The sequence below is a fragment of the Mesoplodon mirus genome (assembly GCF_964341445.2).
Source record: "Mesoplodon mirus genome assembly, chromosome: 12".
In the NCBI taxonomy this organism is placed as follows: domain Eukaryota; kingdom Metazoa; phylum Chordata; class Mammalia; order Artiodactyla; family Ziphiidae; genus Mesoplodon; species Mesoplodon mirus.
Window position 1 is genome coordinate 8,617,115 of NC_138988.1, and position 22,460 is coordinate 8,639,574.

Genomic DNA, 22,460 nt, shown 5'->3' on the forward strand with positions numbered 1-22,460 from the left:
ACAAAACCTGACTTAAGCAAAACAAGAATTTATTGAGTCACGTAACTGGAAAGTCTAGGGGTACCACTGCATTCGGGTATGGCTGGATCCAGGGGCTTAAATATGGTCATTGGAAAATCTCTCTCTTTCTCTTTGAGATTTGTTGTTCTCTGTGTTGTCTTCTCAGTCAAGCCTTCCATAATGGTGAGAAAGGTAATCATTAGCAACTATAGGGTCATAACCTGCAAGCTTAGTAACCCCATCAGGAAGAACATCACATTTTCAGTAAACAGAATAAAAGTTCTGGGTTTTGTCCTATTGGCATAGGTTGGACCATGAATCTCTTTAGGACCAATCATTGTAGGCTAGGGGACACGAACCCTCAATTGACTCTGAATTTATTTCCATCCCTGGAGATGAAGAGATGGGTCCTATGACCAGGAAAAGAGATTATGGACATCCCTCAAAACAGCAGATGGCCACTGTAATATCCTTAAGGTTAGTTTTCCTTAACATTACCTTTAGAGATTATAGCCTGGTGTATCCTATTTGAACAGTGTTTCTTGTCTGACCTAATTTCCTGAGGAAAAAGTTGGCAAAACTTTGAGTAAAACTCTTTCTGCTTTATTGGCTTTATGTCCACACTTATATGGTATAACATCACTAGCCACTTTCTGATCCAGAATTAAAGTTGAAGATACTGTTTCCTGAATTCTCATCACATGCTGGAAACTGGGTTTGATGCTCATAGTGGGGATTTGTTGTTTGCCTCCCCAGAAGCCAAACCCCTTGCTTCTAGAAACGGCCCCCAGTGTTTGATTGGAAATTAACTCCTCCCACACTCTCTGGATGGAATTCCACCTCAACTGCATGAATGGAATATGAGATGCAGATTTTAAACCAATCAGAGTGTGACATTTCCTAATCTGCAGAGATTGGATGAGGGTGATCATGTGATCTAAGGCAGTACAATCAGAAGGAATTAGGGGACTTTCTTCAAATCAGCTGAACAAGCATCTTCCCATTGGACTTAGGGAAGGGAGGCTGAGTGGCAGTGGTCTTGGCATTGCCAGGGTAAAATGTGAAGGCTACATATAAAGCCAGGACAGCAGAAGGCAGAGCCAAGATAGGAAGAAAATGAGGCCTGACCACACTGATTCTGAATCTAGCTGTGTGTGAAGCCAGAGCTATCCAACTTCTTGGTTATTTGAGCAGGACATTTTATTTATTGATGTGGGTTTTCTGGATATGAAGTACAGTGAAATTTTGCTATACCCAAAGTCTAACAGCTAACAAGTATCAAAATTTGAACCCAAGTTTGTTTAATGCTATTTTGGAATATCTCAAGTTGTTTTAAAATCATTTCCAAAACTTTCAACTCATTTCAAATCAGGAAGCTGAGAAAAAAGACAACATGGGACTTCCCTGGTAGTCCAGTGGTTAAGACTTTACCTTCCAATGCAGGCGATGCAGGTTCGATCCCTGGTCAGGGAGCTAAGACCCCACATGCCTCATGGCCCAAAAACGAAAACATAAAACAAAAGCAGTATTGTAACAAATTCAATGAAGACTTTAAAAAAATGGTTGACATCAAAAAAAAAAAAAAAAAGAAACCTTAAAAATAAAAAAGAAGATAGACAACACTCTACTCTCTCTTAAATACCTCTTTTACCTGACTTTTCTTATTCACACCCCTTACACTGTACTTTGATCTATACCTGTGCTAGTTTCTTAGATTTCCTGTAACAAATTACCATAACTAGGTGGCTTAAAACAAGAGAAATTTAATCTCTCACAGTTCAGGGGGCTAGAAATTCTAAATCAAGGTTTTGTTCAAAATCAGTGTCATGGTTGGTTCCTTCTGGAAGTTCTGAGGGAGAATCTATTCCCTGCTGTTCTAGTTCTGGGGGTTGCCAGTAATCCTTGGTGTGCCTTGGCTTGTGGATAATCTGCCCCCATCATAACAAGATGTTCTCCCTTTGTGTCTTTCTGTGTTTCACATGGTCTTCCTATAAGGACACCAGTCATTGGATTTAGGATCCACTGTAATCCAGGATGACCTCATCTTAACTAATTACATCTGCAAATATCCTTTTCCCAAATAAAGTCACATCCACAAGTACAGGGGGCTAAGACATTAACATACTTTTTTGGGGGGAATGCAAACCTACTACAATACCTCTCATCTGTTATTGAGTGGAGTGTTTATAAATATAAATGTCAATTAGATCAAATTCGTTCATAGTGTTCAAATCTTCTGTATCATGTTGCTTATTTTCTGTTTATCTCTTGATTGTTGAAAGAGGGATACTGAAATATCTGACTGTATTTGTGAACTTATCTATTCCTTTGTGCAGTTCTGTCAATTTCTGCTCTTTGTATTTTGAAGCTCTGTTTTTGATTCATAAACATTCAAGAGTGTTATGGCCTTCTGATGAATAATACCTCTATCATGATAAAATAACTCTTATTATCTCTGATAATTTTCTTTTCTCTGAAATGTACCTTTTCTGATATCGATATAGCTGCGCTAGCTTTCTTTTGATTAGGATTAGCATGGTATATCTTCTTCCATACTTCTAAGTTTAACCTATGTATATCTTTGTATTTAAAGTGTGTTTCTTGAAGGTGGCAAATGGTTGTGTCTTACATTTTTGTCCAATCTGACAATCTTTGCCTTTTAATTGGGATATTTGGACCATCTACATTTAATGTGATAATTGACCTGGTAAGGTTTAAACTGTCATCTTGCTATTTGTTTTCTGTTTGTCCCATCTTATCTTTGTTCCCCTTTTCTACTTTTCTGTCTTCTTGTGGATTGAGTATTTTTTATGATTCCATTTTATTTCTTTTGTTGGCTTTTTATTTATAACTTTTTAAAATTTTGCTGTGTTTTAGAGTGTATAGCATACATCTTTAACTTATCATTGTCTACCTTCAGGTGCTATTATTCCACCTCAAGTGTAGTAGAACCTTACATTTCCATTTCTCCCCCTTCCATCTTTATGCTATTTTCGTCGTATATTTTATTTTTACATATGTTATAAAAATCTCACACACAGCTTTTTTCAAACAATTACGTTCTGAGGAAATTCAGATAATAAGAGACAATCTTACATAGTTACCCATGTAGTTACTATTTTTGGCATTCTTCGTATATTTATTTCACTTTCTTTTTTGAAATATATTTTCACTTTGTGTACAGGTTTATGTTTACGGTGTTTCTTTCTGTACTTTAACGATGTTCCATTGTCTTCCTGCTTGCATTGTTTCCAACAGGAACTCTGTTATCATCCTTTTCTTAGCTTTGTTCTGTATGGGATAAAACCTTTTTTCTTTGATTGATTTTAAGATTCTCTCCTTTTCACTGGTTTTGAGCAATTTCATTATGCTGTGCCTCGAATTTATTTATTTTTTTACTTGTTTGTTCTATGTGTCATTAAATTCTTGGAACTATATGTTTATAGTTCTAATCAAATTTGGAACGCTTTGGCCATTGTTTTTTAAATATTTATTTATTTATTTATTTATTTATTTTTGTGGTACACGGGCTTCTCACTGTTGTGGCCTCTCCCATTGCGGAGCACAGGCTCCGGACGCACAGGCTCAGCGGCCATGGCTCACAGGTCTAGCCGCTCCACGGCATGTGGGATCTTCCCGGACCGGGGCACGAACCCGTGTCCCCTGCATCGGCAGGCGGACTCTTAACCACTGCGCCACCAGGGAAGCCCTAAATATTTATTACTATGTCTTCAAGTTCACTAATATTTTGTTTTGCAAACTCCAACTAGTATATTTTAAATGTTTTAGTTTTTACCTCAGATATTCTATTTTGGCCTTTTAAAAAGTAACTTTCTACTTAAATTTTTGATCATATAGAATAGATTTATAGTAACTCTTTTAATGTTCTTATCTGCTAATTCTAACATCTGTGTCACTTCTGGGTTGGTTTTGAGTAATTGGTTTTTCTCCTCATTATGGGTTATATTTTTATGCTTTTTGAATATATGGTAATGTTTCACTGTGTGCCAGACACTATGAATTTTATGTCTTTTTTTTTGCTGGATTTTTTTGTATTCTTATAAATATATATATATATTTTTTAATCTCAAAAGCACAATATTTTATTTAACTTAATAAATTTCACATTATAAAAGTTTTCTCATAGCATCATCCTTAATTCCTCAGTATTCACTAATATTGGGGGATTTTTCTTTCAGTTATTTGAGACTAAGGATGATTTTATTCATCTCTACAACCTGGTATATATATGTACAATGTTTGTCAAAAGTGGATATTCAAAAAAATTCTTGACTAAATTACGGTAATTCATGTGATCAGTTCTGCAGTTCTTAAAACTTTAAATTACTTGTTAATTCTAAGAGAAAGTCAGATACTTTTTAGAAGGATTTCCAAACCATGCTAAAGTGTCAGCCTTCATTTCCTTGTCTGAGGGAAACAGGAGAGAAATAGATAGTTTTAAAGTTCTCCAAGCTTCTGTGTCCTTTATACATCCACAATTTTAATCCTTATCATTTTCAAGATTTGCTAAATTATTTGAGGTGATCCATTCTCTTATTAAAGTTACATATTTTATGTCACATACTGAGCATATTAACAAATAACTTACTGATAAATGACAATGCCCATAACATCAGGTTAATCTGATTTCCATGAAATGAGCTATAACTTCAAGAATATTAATTCATCTAATAAGGGTGATGATTTACATAATGTTGCCTAAAATATTTCTCTTGATTATTTTTTTTTACAAATTTAATCAGTTATACATATACATATGTTTCCATATCCCCTCCCTTTTGCGTCTCCCTCCCACACTCCCTATCCCACCCCTCCAGGCGGTCACAAAGCACCGAGCTGATCTCCCTGTGCTATGCGGCTGCTTCCCACTAGCTATCTACCTTACGTTTGGTAGTGTATATATGTCCATGCCACTCTTTCACTTTGTCACAGCTTACCCTTCCCCCTCCCCATATCCTCAAGTCCATTCTCTAGTAGGTCTGTGTCTTTATTCCTGTCTTACCCCTATGTTCTTCATGACATTTTTTTTTCTTAAATTCCATATATATGTGTTAGCATACAGTATTTGTCTTTCTCTTTCTGACCTACTTCACTCTGTATGACAGACTCTAGGTCTATCCACCTCATTACAAATAGCTCAATTTCATTTCTTTTTATGGCTGAGTAATATTCCATTGTATATATGTGCCACATCTTCTTTATCCATTCATCCGATGATGGACACTTAGGTTGTTTCCATCTCCGGGCTATTGTAAATAGGGCTGCTATGAACATTTTGGTACATGTCTCTTTTTGAATTATGGTTTTCTCAGGGTATATGCCCAGTAGTGGGATTGCTGGGTCATATGGTAGTTCTATTTGTAGTTTTTTAAGGAACCTCCATACCGTTCTCCATAGCAGCTGTACCAATTCACATTCCCACCAGCAGTGCAAGAGTGTTCCCTTTTTTCCACACCCTCTCCAGCATTTATTGTTTCTAGATTTTTTGATGATGGCCATTCTGACTGGTGTGAGATGATATCTCATTGTAGTTTTGATTTGCATTTCTCTAATGAGTAAAGATGTTGAGCATCCTTTCATGTGTTTGTTGGCAGTCTGTATATCTTCTGTGGAGAAATGTCTATTTAGGTCTTCTGCCCATTTTTGGATTGGGTTGTTTGTTTTTTTGTTATTGAGCTGCATGAGCTGCTTATAAATTTTGGAGATTAATCCTTTGTCAGTTGCTTCATTTGCAAATATTTTCTCCCATTCTGAGGGTTGTCTTTTCGTCTTGTTTATGGTTTCCTTTGCTGTGCAAAAGCTTTTAAGTTTCATTAGGTCCCATGTGTTTATTTTTGTCTTTATTTCCATTTCTCTAGGAGGCGGGTCAAAAAGGATCTTGCTGTGATTTATGTCATAGAGTGTTCTGCCTATGTTTTCCTCTAAGAGTTTGATAGTGTCTGGCCTTACATTTAGGTCTTTAATCCATTTTGAGCTTATTTTTGTGTATGGTGTTAGGGAGTGATCTAATCTCATACTTTTACATGTCCCTGTCCAGTTTTCCCAGCACCACTTATTGAAGAGACTGTCCTTTCTCCACTGTACATTCCTGCCTCCTTTATCAAAGATAAGGTGACCATATGTCCGTGGGTTTAACTCTGGGCTTTCTATCCTGTTCCATTGATCTATCTTTCTGTTTTTGTGCCAGTACCATACTGTCTTGATTACTGTAGCTTTGTAGTATAGTCTGAAGTCAGGGAGCCTGATTCCTCCAGCTCCATTTTTCGTTCTCAAGATTGCTTTGGCTATTCGGGGTCTTTTGTGTTTCCATACAAATTGTGAAATTTTTTGTTCTAGTTCTGTGAAAAATGAAAAATGCAGATCTTATAAATATTTTAAAACTGTGTTCTGTTATACAGTTACATTCCTTAGAAAGAGTTTGATCCTTTTGTGCCTTGTGCTTAAGATTTTTTAGACGGGAAACTCCTTCAAGTCAGTAATCTAGGGGAATTCTAGGACTCACCTTGTTTGTTTTTCATCTTTTAGGTATCAGTGTCCTTCATTGCCTATTATCCAGTGTTTTGAAAGCCATTGTTTCAGATTTTCTGTCCATCTTTTGTTCAGGTGAGAGGGTAAATCTAATCCCTGTTTCTCCAGCTTGGCTAGAAGCAGAATTGTGGTCAGCCTTCCATGTCATTTTTATTATTATCACTCAATATTATGATTGTTATCATTTTTAGGTAAGGACTTAGAAGTTCAGAGACATTAAGGCCAAAGTAGTTTAAGAGTTTTTTCTCAGAGTGACTGCAAGTAATCATGAAAGTGAATTTACAGAGCAGAGGCAGACAACAAGGCCAGTTGCTGGTGACCTGTCACGTATCCTTCTCTCTTCTCAAAGATAAGTTAACTCCTGATCAAAGCAAGGTGACTTGCATCTTTCTTATTACCCTTCTAGAGCACTAGCTTCTTTCCTTTATTCTTTTTGAATGATTGATTTCTACCTGAGATAGATTTCTACAGATTTTGACTTCTTTGGGGATTAAACAGCAACAAATTAAGTGTTACCTCATTCAAAAGTGAGGAGAAAAGATCACTGAAAGAACATTCATAGAGAAATGAATATCTCTCTCCAGTATTTTCTCTGACGTGCTGCCGACAGCCAGTTGTAAGGGGTGAGAGTAGAGAATGGTGGCATGTGTCATCAGATACTTACTTAAGCTTTTAAAGCCTATCATCATTTTATGGTGTGATCTAATGGGGGGCACTATGGACTGGAGGCACCAGGCATGTGAACTTGAGTTCCAGCCAAGCCACCAGTTTTCAGAGTGGATGTGTCTCTGGGTCTCCATGACCTTCACTATAAAATGGGAGACAAAAATACCCCAAATCATCTATTCTTTTAGGTTCCTGGGATGGTCAAACACAATCATGGATGTTGCTTTAGTAGGAAAAGCTTAAAAGCTGAACCTAAGTTTATTATTTGGGATTCTCTCCATTTGATAAGCTAGGTATAAGTGACCTTTCACCTTTAGAAAGAAGGCTTTGTGTGAGGATGCCACACTCAGGGACGTTTTTATCAGAGAAAAGGCCCGAGATTGAGTAGAAAACCCACAGGTTTTGGAATTGGACCACAATGGATTCTGCAGGCTGAAGTGTTGACTTGCTTATGTCTTGTTTTATTCCAAAGTTCATCCCAATTTGGGCCCAGCCTTCAGAGCAATAACCATGGTGTGGAGTCTTCAGCCCATCTGCCAGTCAAGCTAAATGGCTACCTGTCCTCACAGTGTGCCCTTTGCATGCCGTAGCTGCTCTAATCTGCCCGAAATATCTTGACCCAGCTCTGTCTGTCCCTCAAGCACTGGCCCAGTTATCTTCTGTGAAGGCTTCCTAACAAATTGAAATGTTCCTTTATCTGTACATCTCCTGAGCTTTGTGCTCTTGCTCTAGAGTTTATTGTACTGTGGAACAGTGATTCCTTACCATTTCTGGTTATTTTAATATATTTTCAGTCTTTTAGCAGCTGGGAACAGATTTAATTCATCTCGGTATCTCAGACCCTCTGATGCTGAAAACATTTGAAACCATTTTCATAGTTTTTATTTTTATTTTTTAAAGAAAAAACCCTGATAGATAACTCATCACATTCCAAAGAATCTTAAAACAGGGGATAGGTTAAATTTCCCATGTTTCTCTAACCTTCCCCACCTGTCACTCTGGTGGCAACCACTGTTAACAGCTGGGATAAGTAACCCTTTACACATGCATATGCATGGTATGTCTTACAGACACATACATTCAACTTCCTAGAAAAAAATCTAAATGGGATTATGATTTACAAATTATAAACAATGTACTTCCTTTGCAGAGTGTGTTTGGTATTATTTTCTAATATCCCATTTAAAATACCTTATTTATTTACTAGTTTTCCTATTGGAAGACACATTTTCAGTTTTTACTATTAAATACAGGGCTACAAAAAGTATCCCTGAAAATTTTCAATCTGCTTCCCCCCAAATTTGGAAATGTTACTTTGTAAGTGACCTTGAAATGTTTGATGTATTCTCTCTCCTTCTTCGCCGAGATAAAAACTTTAAATTTCAAACATGATCAATTGGAAAACTGTTGGCTTTCACAACTGTTTCCAAACTGTTTTTCCCATTTTAGATCCAAACATCTTAACACACAGTTTCAAAACATTTAAATGTTAAACTAGTTTATTTCCTAAGGTTGCTGACAAGTTGAATTTTTTTGAAAATGATTTTACGTTCTACATTTTAACAATTTGAATGTTCCAAAATAACTTCCTAATATTTTGAAGCATTTGAAAACTCACTGAGCTTTTAAAAATATTTATAAAACTTTTAAATAAGCATGATTATAAATTGCAGAAAAAGCAAAACATGTTTATTATATAGCTTTACTCTTCCAAATATTTTTTTCTTCCAGATTTTGTCTTCTAAGTTTAAATAATACATTTAAAATATATTAGTTATTTTCATTAAAGGAATATGAACTATATCTTATGATCATGTCATTCTCTCAGCTTTTATCCAATCTGGAATGGAATTCGCTTCCCTTTGTTCATTTGACAAATATTTATCGAGTGCCTTCTACGTGTTAACCAGTGTCTGAGGTGCTAGGGACACAGTAGTAAATAAGAGACAAAAATGCCTACATTCGCAGAGCTTATATTCAAGTGGGGGAGATAAAAAATGCACGTTAATTAAGTAAAGCATACAAGGTAATAGTAAATTCTAAGAAGAAAAACAAATAAGACAAGGAAAAACCATAGGAAGTTTTGCGGGTAGGGCTTGGAATTTTAGACAGGGTAGCCAAGAAATGTCTTGAAGAACATACCTTTGCGTAGAAGGTCTGGAGGAAGCGAGGGTGTGAACCATGTAGCTATTTGGTGAAAGAGCATCTCAGGTTGAGGAACAGCAAGTGCAAAGGTCCTGAGGCAGGAATGTGCCTGGGGTGTTTGAGGCCCTACAAGGAGACAATGCGGTTGAAGTCCAGTGAACAAAGGGGAAAGTAGTGGGAGACAAGGTCTGAGAGCTTATGGGGGTGGGACAAATCATGTGAGGTCTTACAGGTCATTGTAAGGAATTGGGCTTGTGCTCCAAGTGAAATAGGAGGCTGTTAGATGGTTTGAACTTAGTCTGAATGATCTGATTTACATTTGACAGGATCACTCTGGCTGCTGTTTTGAAAGGTACAGGTGACTAAAGGTAGAAGCACGGGCATCCATTAGGAGGTAGAACTATTTCAGGTGAGAAATGATGGTGCAGGAGTGGAGGTGGTGAGAAGGAGTTAAATTCTGGGTAAAATGAAGGCATAGTGGAGAGGATTTCCTGGTGGATTGGTCAGAAGTTACGAGCCGAGGAGAGGAAGCAATGTTTTTGATGAGCCTTGAGTGGATGGACTTGCCCTGTCATGAGCTGCAGTGGGATGGGATGAGAAGGCTGGACAGGAGTGGTTTGGAAGGGGTATCAGAAATAGATTTGAGACATTTTATATTTGAGATCCTTTCAGTATCCAAGTGGAGATGTCAGGTGGGCAGCTAGATATGCAGATGTGGAGTTCAGAGGCAAAGCCAGGCATGGAGATGGAAGTTTGGGTGCCATCAGCCTATAGGTAGTATTTAAAGCCATGGGGCTGCATAAGATCACTAGGCGTGGGTGTTAATATGGAGGAAAAGAGATTCAAGGACTGGGCTCTGAGGTGCTGCAACACTTTCAATTTAGGGAAGTGAAAAGGAGTCAGAAAAGGAGGCTGAGAAGGCCCAGTCAGAGAAGCAGGAGGAAAAGCAGGTGAGGGTGTCGTTTCCAGTCAAGCCAGAGAGGAAATATTTCGAGGAGAAGAGAAGATGAACAGAATCACCTAGCTGAGTTCATCTAGGTGTGAATCTGGGTATTGGCTCTTCCAGAAAGCTTTTTCTGGTTCTCCCTCCATTTCATTCCCTCCCCTGACCCTCACCTCAAGGTGCAATTGGACGCCCTTGCCCTGGGTTCCCAGCCTCTTCAGGGTAGAGCCCTTTTTTTGCACACCCCATACTGTCTCACAAGGGTCAGTTCACGTGTTCCTTTCCCACATGAGACTGGGAGCCTTTGGAGGGCAGGGCCCGTGTCTTCTTCAGCCCAGAGCAGATAGTCAACATATTTTTCATATAAATAAGTGATTTATTTCAATCTGGTTTTACTTTGCATTTTTTGAAAATGAGTTTTTTCTTTTTAAGTTTTGGTACTTATAAACTTGTTTTTTTTTAAATTTATATTGGAGTGTAGTTGATTAATAATGTGTTAGTTTCAGGTGTACAGCAAAGTCCTTCACTTATACATATACGTATATCTGTTCTTTTCCAGATTATTTTCCCATATAGGTTATGACAGAATATTGAGTAGAGCTCCCTGTGCTGTCCAGTAGGTCCTTGTTGATTATTTTGTATTATAGTAGTGTGTATCTGTTAATCCCAAACTCCTAATTTATCCCTGCCCCACACTTTTCACCTTTGGTAACCGTAAGTTTGTTTTGAAAATGAGTTTTGAAGCAGGTATATAATAATTTGAATTTTGGAGACTTAGCCGTTTCGGAGGGTGGCAGACAGAGAATCACACTTGCCTCTTCAGGTGCCTTTGCCCACTATACATAAAGTCTTATAACCACTTCCGTATATCACAGCGACTGTCTGAGGCATGCTTTGTAACTCCCTCCCTCTACGCCCTTGCTAAAGCCTTTCTTTCCACCTGGAATGGCCTCCCCGAAGGAGCCTTCCCCAAGAAACCTTCCTACTCACCACCTCTGACCCAGACTCATGTTCTAGTAACACTTTTCTGGCTCTTATGTTAGTATCAGTCTGCAGTCTTAAATTTGTTAAGATTAATTGGCATACATATCTCTGCTGGAAGCCAGCAGTGGATTCATTTTCCTATGGCTTCCAGCTAACAGTGCAGCGTCTGGGTGAAGGAGGAACCCATTGACAATTTGCAGTGTCAAAATTACTCCAAAGTAAGCAATTTCGGTTTCAGAGGCCATCCATATTGAAGACAGCTTATTGTATAAGAGTCCTGAATTGATTTAAGGGCTTTCACAGATGCATGTCTTCCTAATAGAAATCAGTGCAATGTTCGTCCCCATTGTTCAGCCAATGGACCTTCTCAAACCAGTTAGGCATTGTTATGTGTTGGGAGGATCTGGAGAAAGTAAATACTGTAACTGAATGCTCCTAATTCTTAGCCTCAAGTAATCTCACCTACCTTACGTTCTGTAAAAGGTCAATGGAATCAATCACCATTGTTCTTTTATGCTCACTAAATATTTTGTACCAACAATCAGTTAGTCACTCAGTAAACACTGCCAAATGGCCTACTGTGTGTTCAGAATAGGGAGTTGTGCTTTGGACAGTCCAAAGCGCTTACGTGTGGTTTCCATCCTTGTGAAATTATTACGTACCATGGCATCTGAAAATACCTCCTTGCTCTTTTCAGTGGTGGACATTGCTAATTGATTGTCACATTTCATGTTGCTCATCGTGAGCGTGATCTAACATCTTTCTCAAGGAAGCCACTGATAATTGGAGCTCACACATGACATGAGAGCTGTTGGCTGTTTCATATGCTGGATTTCATGACATAGGTGCACTGAGAGTAAAATGGAGCACAACTGTGAAAAGTGGAAACCAGTCTCCTGGCCCAGTGAATGGGTCACTGGGCAAGAAGTCAGGAGTGCTGGCTCCAGTGCCCGTTCTGCTACTGGAAATGTGATTTGGGACAAATCACTTCAACTTCAGGACCTCTTTGTTTGGATAACCCTATGTGGCCAAAATGTTTTTACAGCAGCTGTTTCTTCATATGTAGGAACTAGGCTAATTCAGGGGTTAATATTTCTCTTACCCAAACTTCTGCTGTGAAATCACTATTGAACACTTATTCTGTAACAGGTGTCCTGCTAAAGGACTTACGGGCTGTGGACCAAATTCCAACCTGTGGAGATAGCATCAGATTGCACAGTTAAAGGCTCAGTTCCCTAAGATGGCCCCACTGCAGACGCCAGTCAAAGTCCATGTTACCACCTGTGCAGCTGACCAACGGGCTATAAATCAGAGTTTCCCAACAACCCCCTCCTTGGGTTTGATTAATTTGCTAAAATGCACACAGAACTCAGGAAACCTGTTTACTCACTTGATCATCAATATATTACAAAGGATGTTAAAGAATATGAATTGGGACTTTGCTGGTGGTGCAGTGGTTAAGGATCCACCTGCCAATGCAGGGGACACGGGTTCGAGCCCTTGTCTGGGAAGATCCCACATGCCGTGGAGCAACTAAGCCTGTGTGCCACAACTACTGAGCCTGCGCTCTAGAGCCTGTGAGCCACAACTACTGAGCCCACGTGCCACAACTACTGAAGCCTGCATGTCTAGAGCCCATGCTCTGCAACGAGAGAAGCCCGCGCACCGCAACGAAGAGCGGCCTCCGCTTACCGCAGCTGGAGAAAGCCCTCGCGCAGCAACGAAGACCCAACGTGGCAATAAGTAAATAAGCAAACAAACAAACAAATTTATTTAAAAACTATGAATCAACAGCCAGATGAAGAGATATACAGGATGAGTTCACAAACAAATGAGCTCCGTCCTCATGGAGTTTGGAGGAAGTGTTCCACTTGTCCAACCTAGAAACTCTCCAGGCGCCCCCCTTCTGGGTTTTTCTGGAGGATTAATTTCGTAGGCATGACTGACTACATCATTGGCCGCTAGTGATTGATTCAAACTCCAGCCCCTCCCACCTCCCCAGAAATCAGAGGGTGGGACTGAAAGTTCCACCCCTCTATTCCTGGTTGGTTCCCCTGGCAGCCAGCCCCCATCCTTAGGTGCTTTCCAAAAGCCACCTTATTAACATAAACCCAGTTGCGGTAGAAAGGGGCTTCTTACCAATAACAAGACACCCATTTCCTCTCTATGGCCCTGAAGCCACTTCAGGGACGGAGGACAGGAGACCAAATATCAAAAGAACAGAAGCTCCCGTTGCTCTTTGCCAAGGCTTTTGGCAGCTGTGAGCCGAGAACTGTGGAAGAAGACCAAACTACGTGTTTATTACAAATCACAATGTCACAGGTCTTTATCAAGCAGTTTAACCTTCCGAATGATGACATACAGTCGGTCTTGTTAATATCCTCATTAGACAGATGAAGGAACAGAGGCACAAAGAGGTGAAGTAATTTCCCCCAAGTCCCACAGCTAGTGAGTGAGTGAGTTTGAATCCCTGTCCAGACCCCCTCACCTCCAAGTAACTCCTAAGTCCAGTCCTTGAATTGCTGCACTTGACTCGAGCCATTGTGGTTTCCAAACTTTGCTCTGGTTGAAGCCAGGGACGTGGACCACAAGACCCTGTCCTGCCCTGCTGGCCTCTCAGTGCTCCTCCGACCCTCACACATCCTCTGAGGCATCTCTGTAGAACCCAAGGAATCCAAGAAACAGCCTCAGAACCTCTGGGTTGGAAGACCCCTGGCTTTTCAGTTCCGTGTTCTCCTTGCATGTGACTAGTACAGCCGCGTGAAATAGCGGCATCAATTTCCCAGCCCTAGGACTTCCCTGGTGGCGCAGTGGTTAAGAATCTGCCTGCCAGTGCAGGGGACACGGGTTCAATCCCTGGTCTGGGAAGATCCCACATGCAGCAGAGCAGCTAAGCCCGTGCGCAACAACTACTGAGCCTGCGCTCTAGAGCCCGCGAGCGACAACTACTGAAGCCCGCGTGCCTAGAGCCTGTGCTCCGCAACAAGAGAAGCCACTGCAATGAGAAGCCCCACGCACTGCAATGAAGAGTAGCCCCCGCTCGCCACAACTAGAGAAAGCCCGTGCGCAGCAACGAAGACCCAACACAGCCGAAAATAAATAAATAAATAAATACATAAATAAATACATAAATAAATAAAAATTTCCCAGCCCTCAAGGGGACCACTTAAGTTATAGATGAGGCTAACTTGAATCCTGGCTTTACAAAACATTGCAAATAGGAAGCGATTGTTCAGGGCTTTTCTGGGGGCTGCCAAGGATGGTGTTTGTTACATTATTCGGGTCTTCACTCTGGATGCCCAGGGGAGGCATCTTTCTCTGGCCTCTGTGTGAAGGGATTTTCTTGAGCACTGTGTGCTTTAGCCTCATAGACACTGTGAGTCCCCTAACCCGCTGGGGCTTCCTTGACGTATTGGCTTCTGGACAACTTGGATCCAAATAGTGGCAGGGTCCTAGGGAGTTTGCTGGCTTTGCTCCTGGCTCTAAATCACTTTCTTTCCCTTATTTTCCTTTTGTCTCGTTTTTCTTCCTTTTAATTTAATTTATTTTTCTGTGGCATGTGCATTTGGAGAATCAATCTTAAGTCCTTTTTGGAATAAGGTGGGGTATGAATGAAGAAAAATTATTTTCTTTAAAAAGTAATTTTCTTCTCATGACCATATCTGGGCTTCCTTAATTAGCTCAGCGTCGTGGATGAATGAGTTTTTCATTGCTATTGATAATATATTTTAAAGTTCACCATAACGGTGAACCCCAATCTTGCTAGAGATGAAAGGAAATAGGGACATATTCCCTACTTCCGAGTCATCATATTGTAGATCAGCCAAAGTGGACGCAATAGCTGTTCAAGATGAAGGAATGAGGGTGGAGCTGGAGAAAAAGAAAAGGCTTCTCAGGAATAGAATTCCTACTAGTTGAGTCCCTATTTTGTGTTAGAGACCATGCTGGGTGCTTCATATATATTTTATCATTTAATCTTCATAAAGAATCTGTGACTTGCTATCCCCATTTTACTTAAAAGAAAACTGAAGTTTGGTGAGGTTTAGGGAGAGAAGCAAGGGTGTGGTGGTTGGATGTTTCAGCTGGTTTCCTGCATCCGTCTTCATAGCCATTTTCATTTTCCCGAGTTCAAAGGGCATCATCTCTCTGGAGGGGCTGCAGCTTCCCAATTGACCCCGCCACTTGCAATCTAGCGCCCCCTACAGCTTGTTCTTCACACTGCAGCCAGAGTTACAGCAAATTGCAAATCTGATCATTTTACTTGCCAGAGATACTGGGATATAAGATTTATTTGTTTGGTCATTCATTCATTAATTCAATATTTATTGAACACAAGGCTCTGCTCTAGGTCAGGGGACAAAAGCATTGTCTAAAAGAGAAAAAGATCCCTGCCCTCATGGAGTTTGCCTTCTGGTTGGGGAGAGGGGTGGGGAAGACATTAAATACTCAAAACATACATTGTATTACACATGAATCAAAGGACCAAAATAAAGTAGGAATCAGGAGGTGGAGAGTGCGGGGTGGAGAGGCAGGCAATTGCAATTTTAAATAGACTGGAGAGTGAAGGTTCTGCTGATAAGGTGACATTTTAAGCAGAGAGCTGAAGGAGGCCGAGGGGTTAATCAGTGAGCCAAGTAAATATCTGAGCATTCCAAACAGAGAGCAAGTCAGTTCAAGGGCACTGAGCTGCCTAGAACATCCATGGACAATAAGGAGGCCAATGTAGCTGGAGTGGAGTGACCAGTAAACCCTATCTGTGGTGGAAATCAGCTCTCTATCAGATGTTAGGTCTAAAATAAGGCGCAGACAGCGTGGATTCAGGACATTCTCTGGGTGATGAGCCTCAACACTGTCTGGTGACCAGCATCTCAGATGTAAGACTCTCCAGTCATGACAATGAAGGAAAAGTAGAGGTTTTACAAACCCTCCCGACCTTAAACACTCTCTTCTTGGCCTAGCTACCCCTGAAATAAAGCCACTGAAAAATGGCAGTTCCGTAGCATAAGCTTAGGGGAAAACTTGAGGCCCAGGTTTACCAGGAGATATTTCAGGAAGAGCTCTTACTATTTTGAGTGCTTTGTCTGGAGGAGTTACTGGGTAGTGTTTAACTAGATTGTACCTTTTTTTTAAAAAAAAAACGATTGAAGTATGGTTGATTTACAGTGTTATGTTAATTTCTGTTAATTATAATATGTAATTATATATATATTCTTTTCATATTCTTTTAAGTTATGTTTTATTATAGGATATTGAATATAGTTCCCTCTACTATACAGTAGGACCTTGTTGTTTATCCATTCTATATATAATAGTTTGCATCTGCTAGTCCCAAACTCCCAATCCATCTCTCCCCTAGCCCCCCTCCCCCTTGGCATCCACAAGTGTGTTCTCTATGTCTGTTAGTCTGTTTCTCTTTCATGGATAAGTTCATCTATGTCATACTTTAGATTCCACATGTAAGTGATATCATATGATATTTGTCTTTCTTTGTACACTTAGTATGATAATCTCTAGGTCCATGTTGCTGCAAATGGCATTATTTTGTTCTTTCTTATGGCTGAGTAGTATTCCGTTGTATATGTACCACATCTTCTTGTAGATCCTACCTTTTATGTGACATGGTATAGCATGGGCTGCTGGTCAGTTTCCCATATCCATTTCTCCTTCTTCCACTGTAATAGAACTCCCAAATTTAGTTGATGATATGGCTGCCCTCCATAGAGGCATCTGCCAGCCTCCCTTGCAGCTAGGTGTGGCCATGTGGCTAAAATCCAGGCAGTGGACGGGATGTAAGCAGGAGGGGTGTATGTACAATTCAAGCAAGTGTCTTTAAGGGGAAGAGCATTTCCTTCCCTTTGCCCTTTCTTCTACCTGCTGACTGGAATAGGGATGTGATGACTAAGACTCCAGCAGCCACCTTGGACCTTATAGAAGAGGCCGCATTCCAGCAACAATGAAGTGGACGTCTGGGAGGTGACAGAGTCCCTTGGGATTGTAAGCTGTCATGTAGACCCTGAACTGCTTATCTTTATAAATTTCATGGGAGAGAACAAAACCCTCATGATTCTAAGCTTTTAATCTGGGCTTGAGGTCACATGCCACAAAACCTAATTATAACTAATACATCTGGATTTTATGGAGCCACAGAGGTCTGAGAAAATAAAACTGATATAGATGTTTACTTTTTATTTAACATCTTTATTGGAGTTTAATTGCTTTACAATGGTGTGTTAGTTTCTGCTGTATAACAAAGTGAATCAGCTGTATGTATACATATATCCCCATATGCCCTCCCTCTTGTGTATCCCTCCCACCCTCCCTGTCCCACCCCTCTAGGTGGTCGCAAAACACTGAGCTGATCTCCCTGTGCTATGCAGCTGCTTCCCACTAGCTATTACCCTTCCACCTTCCCATGTCCTCAAGTCCATTGTCTATGTCTGTGTCTTTATTCCTGTCCTGCCTCTAGGTTCATCAGAACCTTTTTTTTTTTTTAAGATTCCATATATATGTGTTAGCGTATGGTATTTGTTTTTCTCTTTCTGACTTACTTCACTCTGTATGACAGACTCTAGGTCCATCCACCTCACTACACATAACTCAATTTCGTTTCTTTTTGTGGCTGAGTAATATTCCATTGTATATATGTGCCACATCTTCTTTATCCATTCTCATGTTTACTTTTTGAGCCTTTAAATTAGATACCATCAGGATGAGAATGGCATGCGTATGTGTTTCAAAATGAAATTTCTTTTATTGTTTGTTTTTATTACAAAAGCAATACATGCTCACTTGAAAAAGAACAGATAGGCAAACAAAAAAGAAAATTAAATATACCCATCATTTCATGCACTTAGAAACAATCAGTTAATACAGTGGTGTATTAAGTTTCATATATTATATATATTTAAAAGGGGGTACTATTCAAAAAATAGTTTTGTGACTTGCTCTTTTTTAAGCTTAATGTATTGTGAACATCGTTCTCTATAGAGGAATATATTTTTGCATTCACATTGTTAACGGCTTTGTGGTATCCGATTGTGTGGATGTATCACACTTCATGTAACCATGTCCCTATAACTGGGTATTTAGGTAGCTGATAACATTGTGATGAACATCCTTATTGCTAAGTCTTGGCACAGACTTTGAATTGTTTCCTGAAGATAAATTCCCTGAGTAAACACACTGTGGTGAGCATGTGAGAGCTGGGCTTGTCTCCAGGGAAGAAGAGAAAAGAGGAGCTGGGGCTGCCTGAGGTCACGCTGCCTCACCCAGACTCACGCTGCTGCAGACAGCCCCTGGCTGACGTTCAGGGTGATGGGCGATGCTGACTGGTCAGGCCTGGGTTGTGGCCCAGCAGTGGATAAGTGGGAAGTGGACAGCACGACAGGAGTCACAGGGACTGAGGTTTGGAGCTTGGAGGACAGGTAATTTCCTTAAGGAAGTGGTTCTTAAACTCTGGTCCCTGGACACCAGCAGCCTTAGCATCACCTGGAAACTGTTAGAAATGCAAATTCTCGAGGCTCACCCCAGAACTACTGAATCCAAACTGCTGGGACTTCCCTGGCTGTCCAGTGGTTAGGGCTCCACGCTTCCACTGAAGGGAGCACAAGTTCGATCCCTGGTCCAGGAACTAAGATCCCGCATGCTGCGTGGTATGGCAAAACAAAAACAAAAACAAATAACAACAACAAAACGCTGGGGTCAGGCCCGGTCATCTATGTTTCGTCAAACCTTCCTACTGATTCACATGTTGCTGAAGCTTGAGAACCACCACCATAAGGAAAGCAAGGATGCTCCTGCCAGAGAGAGGGGAAGGGCTCCTATAGAAGCAAAGGAGACAGATGTTATGAGGATTTAAAATTTTTCTTTCACTAAAATTCCACAATACTCTATTTATAGTTTGTTTTACACCCATATGTCCTCTCTCCCATAGACTGCGTACTTCTTGAGGGCCCTCAGGGATGCTCTTCCACTGTGTGCCCTCCTGGTGCTGGGTGGTCGCGGTGCTGGCATCTTCCCTGTGGTCCTGCGCCCACTCCCCATCCTTCTCTGCTCTCTGTCCCTGAAGGCCGATCTCTATGCATCCCATCAGTGGGTTCTGCCATCCTCTGGTTCCCAGTTGGATTTGGCTAATGGACAGTTCTGGTCCCCCTCCCCCCACAAGAAATGGAAGAAGAGAGAAAAACGAGGTCCAGGTCTTTATTCCCTTGGCCCCTTCCCTGTGAGTGCCCTTCAGACCAGGTGTTTATCCCCTGCCCCCATCCCCCAGGCCACTGCTCCTCTAAAGGTAGAGCCCCATTGGACTCTTCTTTCAGGGTCTGGAAACTGTTCCCTACCTTGGTCCCTCTGGCCTCGGGGCCACATGGCTTCACTGCTGCTAGCCCTGTGCTCACCACCACCCCTTGTCATTACCCTATGCTCACACCTTCGTAATCTGCCCCTTTGTAAGTAAGCCCTCCAGGAGTATTTATTTTAAGTGCATCATCTATTTCTAGCGGAGACCTGATGGGTAGAATCAACACCTAATAAATATTTTTTTAATGAAATTGGAACTTTTTCAAAATTATTTTTTTGTTGAAAACAAGGTATACACATACTTTCTAGTGTATTTTTAAATTTTTTATTTATTTTTTCCTTTTTTTCCCCACATTCTATCATATAAAATCCTTTGGTAAAATTCTTTTGAGATGGATAACTTGAACCCCCATTTAGCCTTGATAAGAAAAATAAGTCCTAAAATATTTATAAGGAATTGAGACAAGGATTCTATTATTCATATTCTTGGTTTAAACCATGGCAGAGGGAGTAAGGTGACGTCTTTTCCAGCTGCTGTTCGTAGTGATAACTTGGAACCTTGGCCTGTACAGAGTCTCAAGAGATATATGTATTTGTAAAGGTGGGCAACGGTTTAATCTATTTTCAAAATTAGAATGACATAAATTAAAGGCACTTTAAGTTATATTATAAGCCAAATAAATTAGTTTTAGTCCTGACGGGCGTAAATTAAACCTCGGTATTTAGGAAGAGAAATGTTCCCCACGGCCACTGATGGGCCCTCACCCTGTGGTTTATAAATCAAAGGTACAATTTGAGAATAAAACACTTTTTATGAAATCGAATGTCAAGAGCTCCTTGTTAAATTTGCTGTAGCAATTAAGTTTTCAGGTGAGAAAATGCCTCTTTTTCAAGGTTGTATTACCTCTGTCATTCAGTACTCCATTTATAGGAGTAACTCTTCATAGTAAGTACACATTAGGATGACTTTTCACCTCCGTTTAAATGAAAAGTTTGAGAGGAGGAATTGGTTCCTGTCTGTGGGCTTGTAGAGCGATGCAGACTGGATCTTTGCCAGTTTGTAGAGAAGAGAGAAGAGGGGAAAAGGACGGTAAATGGTCAGCTTGGTCCAGGCTGGCTGGTGTGGAGGTGGAGACGCCCCCAGCTAATGGGGGGGCAGGCAGAAGGCCATAGGATGCCCTCAGAAGGGAAATGTGTAAACCGGTGTGCACGCTGACACTATCAGGGTCATGAAGAGAAAAAGAGAGGGAGATTAGAGATGGGGAGCCCAGGTGGATGGAGTAAAGACAACAACAGTGAGGCCCAGATAAAAGCAGAGACTCGGTGATAGAATGGCTGGCCTCAGGGCTTCTTTGGGGCTGGACCGCTTCCCAGTTCCAGCCTTGACCACGCCATGATAAACTCCTTCCTCATGAGCTGGCTCAAATCGACCTCTGTGCTTTGTAACAGCGTGATGCTGATTTGTATCACTGTCTACGGTGTTAGAGATTTCAGGAACTGTAGACATCATCTAGCCTTTGCTTTCCAGTTGAGAAAACTTAGTCTAAGAAAAATGAAAAAACTACCTGCTCAGGTTGCCGGACCAGGTTGGAGGGAGGATGTGAATAGAACTGTACGCCCGTCTTCAGGAGAGGTGCACACAAAGCACGGTGTGCTTTTTGCTAGGGGTGATGGTCCCATTTGGGCGAAGTCTGCTTTCCAAGAGAGTCCTGCATGTAGGTGGAGTAGGTAGCTGTCTACATGGTATTTGAGGAGCCCTGGGAAGCTCTTATTCCTTCCCTGCTCTCCTCCCTCGACCTTGGGTGGTAGCACCTTGATCCTCAGATCGTTGCAAAGGTTAAATGAGTTTCTGGGTGTTAAATCATTACCACAGTGCTTGGTGCATCGTGTTATAAGAGCTAAAAGGACCGTACCTACACAAATGGATCAAGCCCCTGTTCTCACTCCTTCACTACTGGCTCCAGAGCTCGTGGGAATAGAAGATGATGCTCTTAGTACAACTCATGTTAGCGAGGGTTGTTAGATTTTGCTTAAAACCACACCTGGAAGTTATGATCAATAGTACAGGATTGATATCACCTTGCTAATACAAAAGAACAATATCTTACACTCACGTGGATCTGGCTACCTATAGGAGCTCCTTTAACAAACCCCAAACTTGAAATAGTTATCCCCATTTTACAGATGGAGAACTCAAGGCTCAGAGCCATTGAAGGATGTGTCGGGATGTTCTCCCTGCAGGAAGCATTGTGGGAACCTGGGGCACATGGAGGTGGGGAAGAGAGTGGGCCAAGTTGGGGTAAACTTTCCTCAGTTCAGTGTTTTGTTCAGGACCAGCTCTCCCTGCCCAGAAACTTGCAAATAAAGGGCACTCTCTCCATCTAGCTCTGAGTGTCATTCTTCTGTGTCCAGGCTGAATGTCACCAATGTGATCAGCACCTGGATCAGGGAAATCGCCTCCCTGGGGTGCATCCACCTTTCCTATTCATCTCTGTCTCTGCAGGTGGTGAGAATGGCAGCTGGAGGTTGGAGAACATTCCTTGCGTAATGAAAGCAACCCTATGGATCCAGCTGAGCTTCCAGGTCAACAGAGGTAGGAAAGAGGTGGATGTGTGACTTCCTGCAGTGCAGTATATAAAGTTTATTTGAAAAGTTCTTATACTAAAGATTTGGCAAGTGCGAAGCCCCATTCCTTTCGAGAGGACCCATTGTGAAGCCATGGTATCTGGGGTCCTTCTGCTGCTTACAGGCAGGGCAGTGCTGATTTGGGAGGCAAGCGGCTGCTGGATGTTAGGAGTTTGTCTAGCCTGACAGCCACCAGTTGTTGGAAGGTGAGTAGCTTTTCAGGAAGTGACTCTAGAAACTATGTGGACTGAAG

At 41.0% G+C, this 22,460-nt stretch overlaps 1 long non-coding RNA gene across 1 annotated transcript in view; it reads left to right on the forward strand.

Annotated features, from left to right (window-relative positions):
* The window catches only part of LOC309813961, a 151,385-nt gene extending 129,214 nt beyond the window's left edge, over nucleotides 1-22,171 (forward strand). The window contains exon 4 of the long non-coding RNA XR_014295564.1: nucleotides 22,086-22,171. This is a non-coding gene — a long non-coding RNA (uncharacterized lncRNA). The remainder of the gene's footprint in view (nucleotides 1-22,085) is intronic.
* The last annotated feature ends 289 nt before the right edge of the window (nucleotides 22,172-22,460 follow it).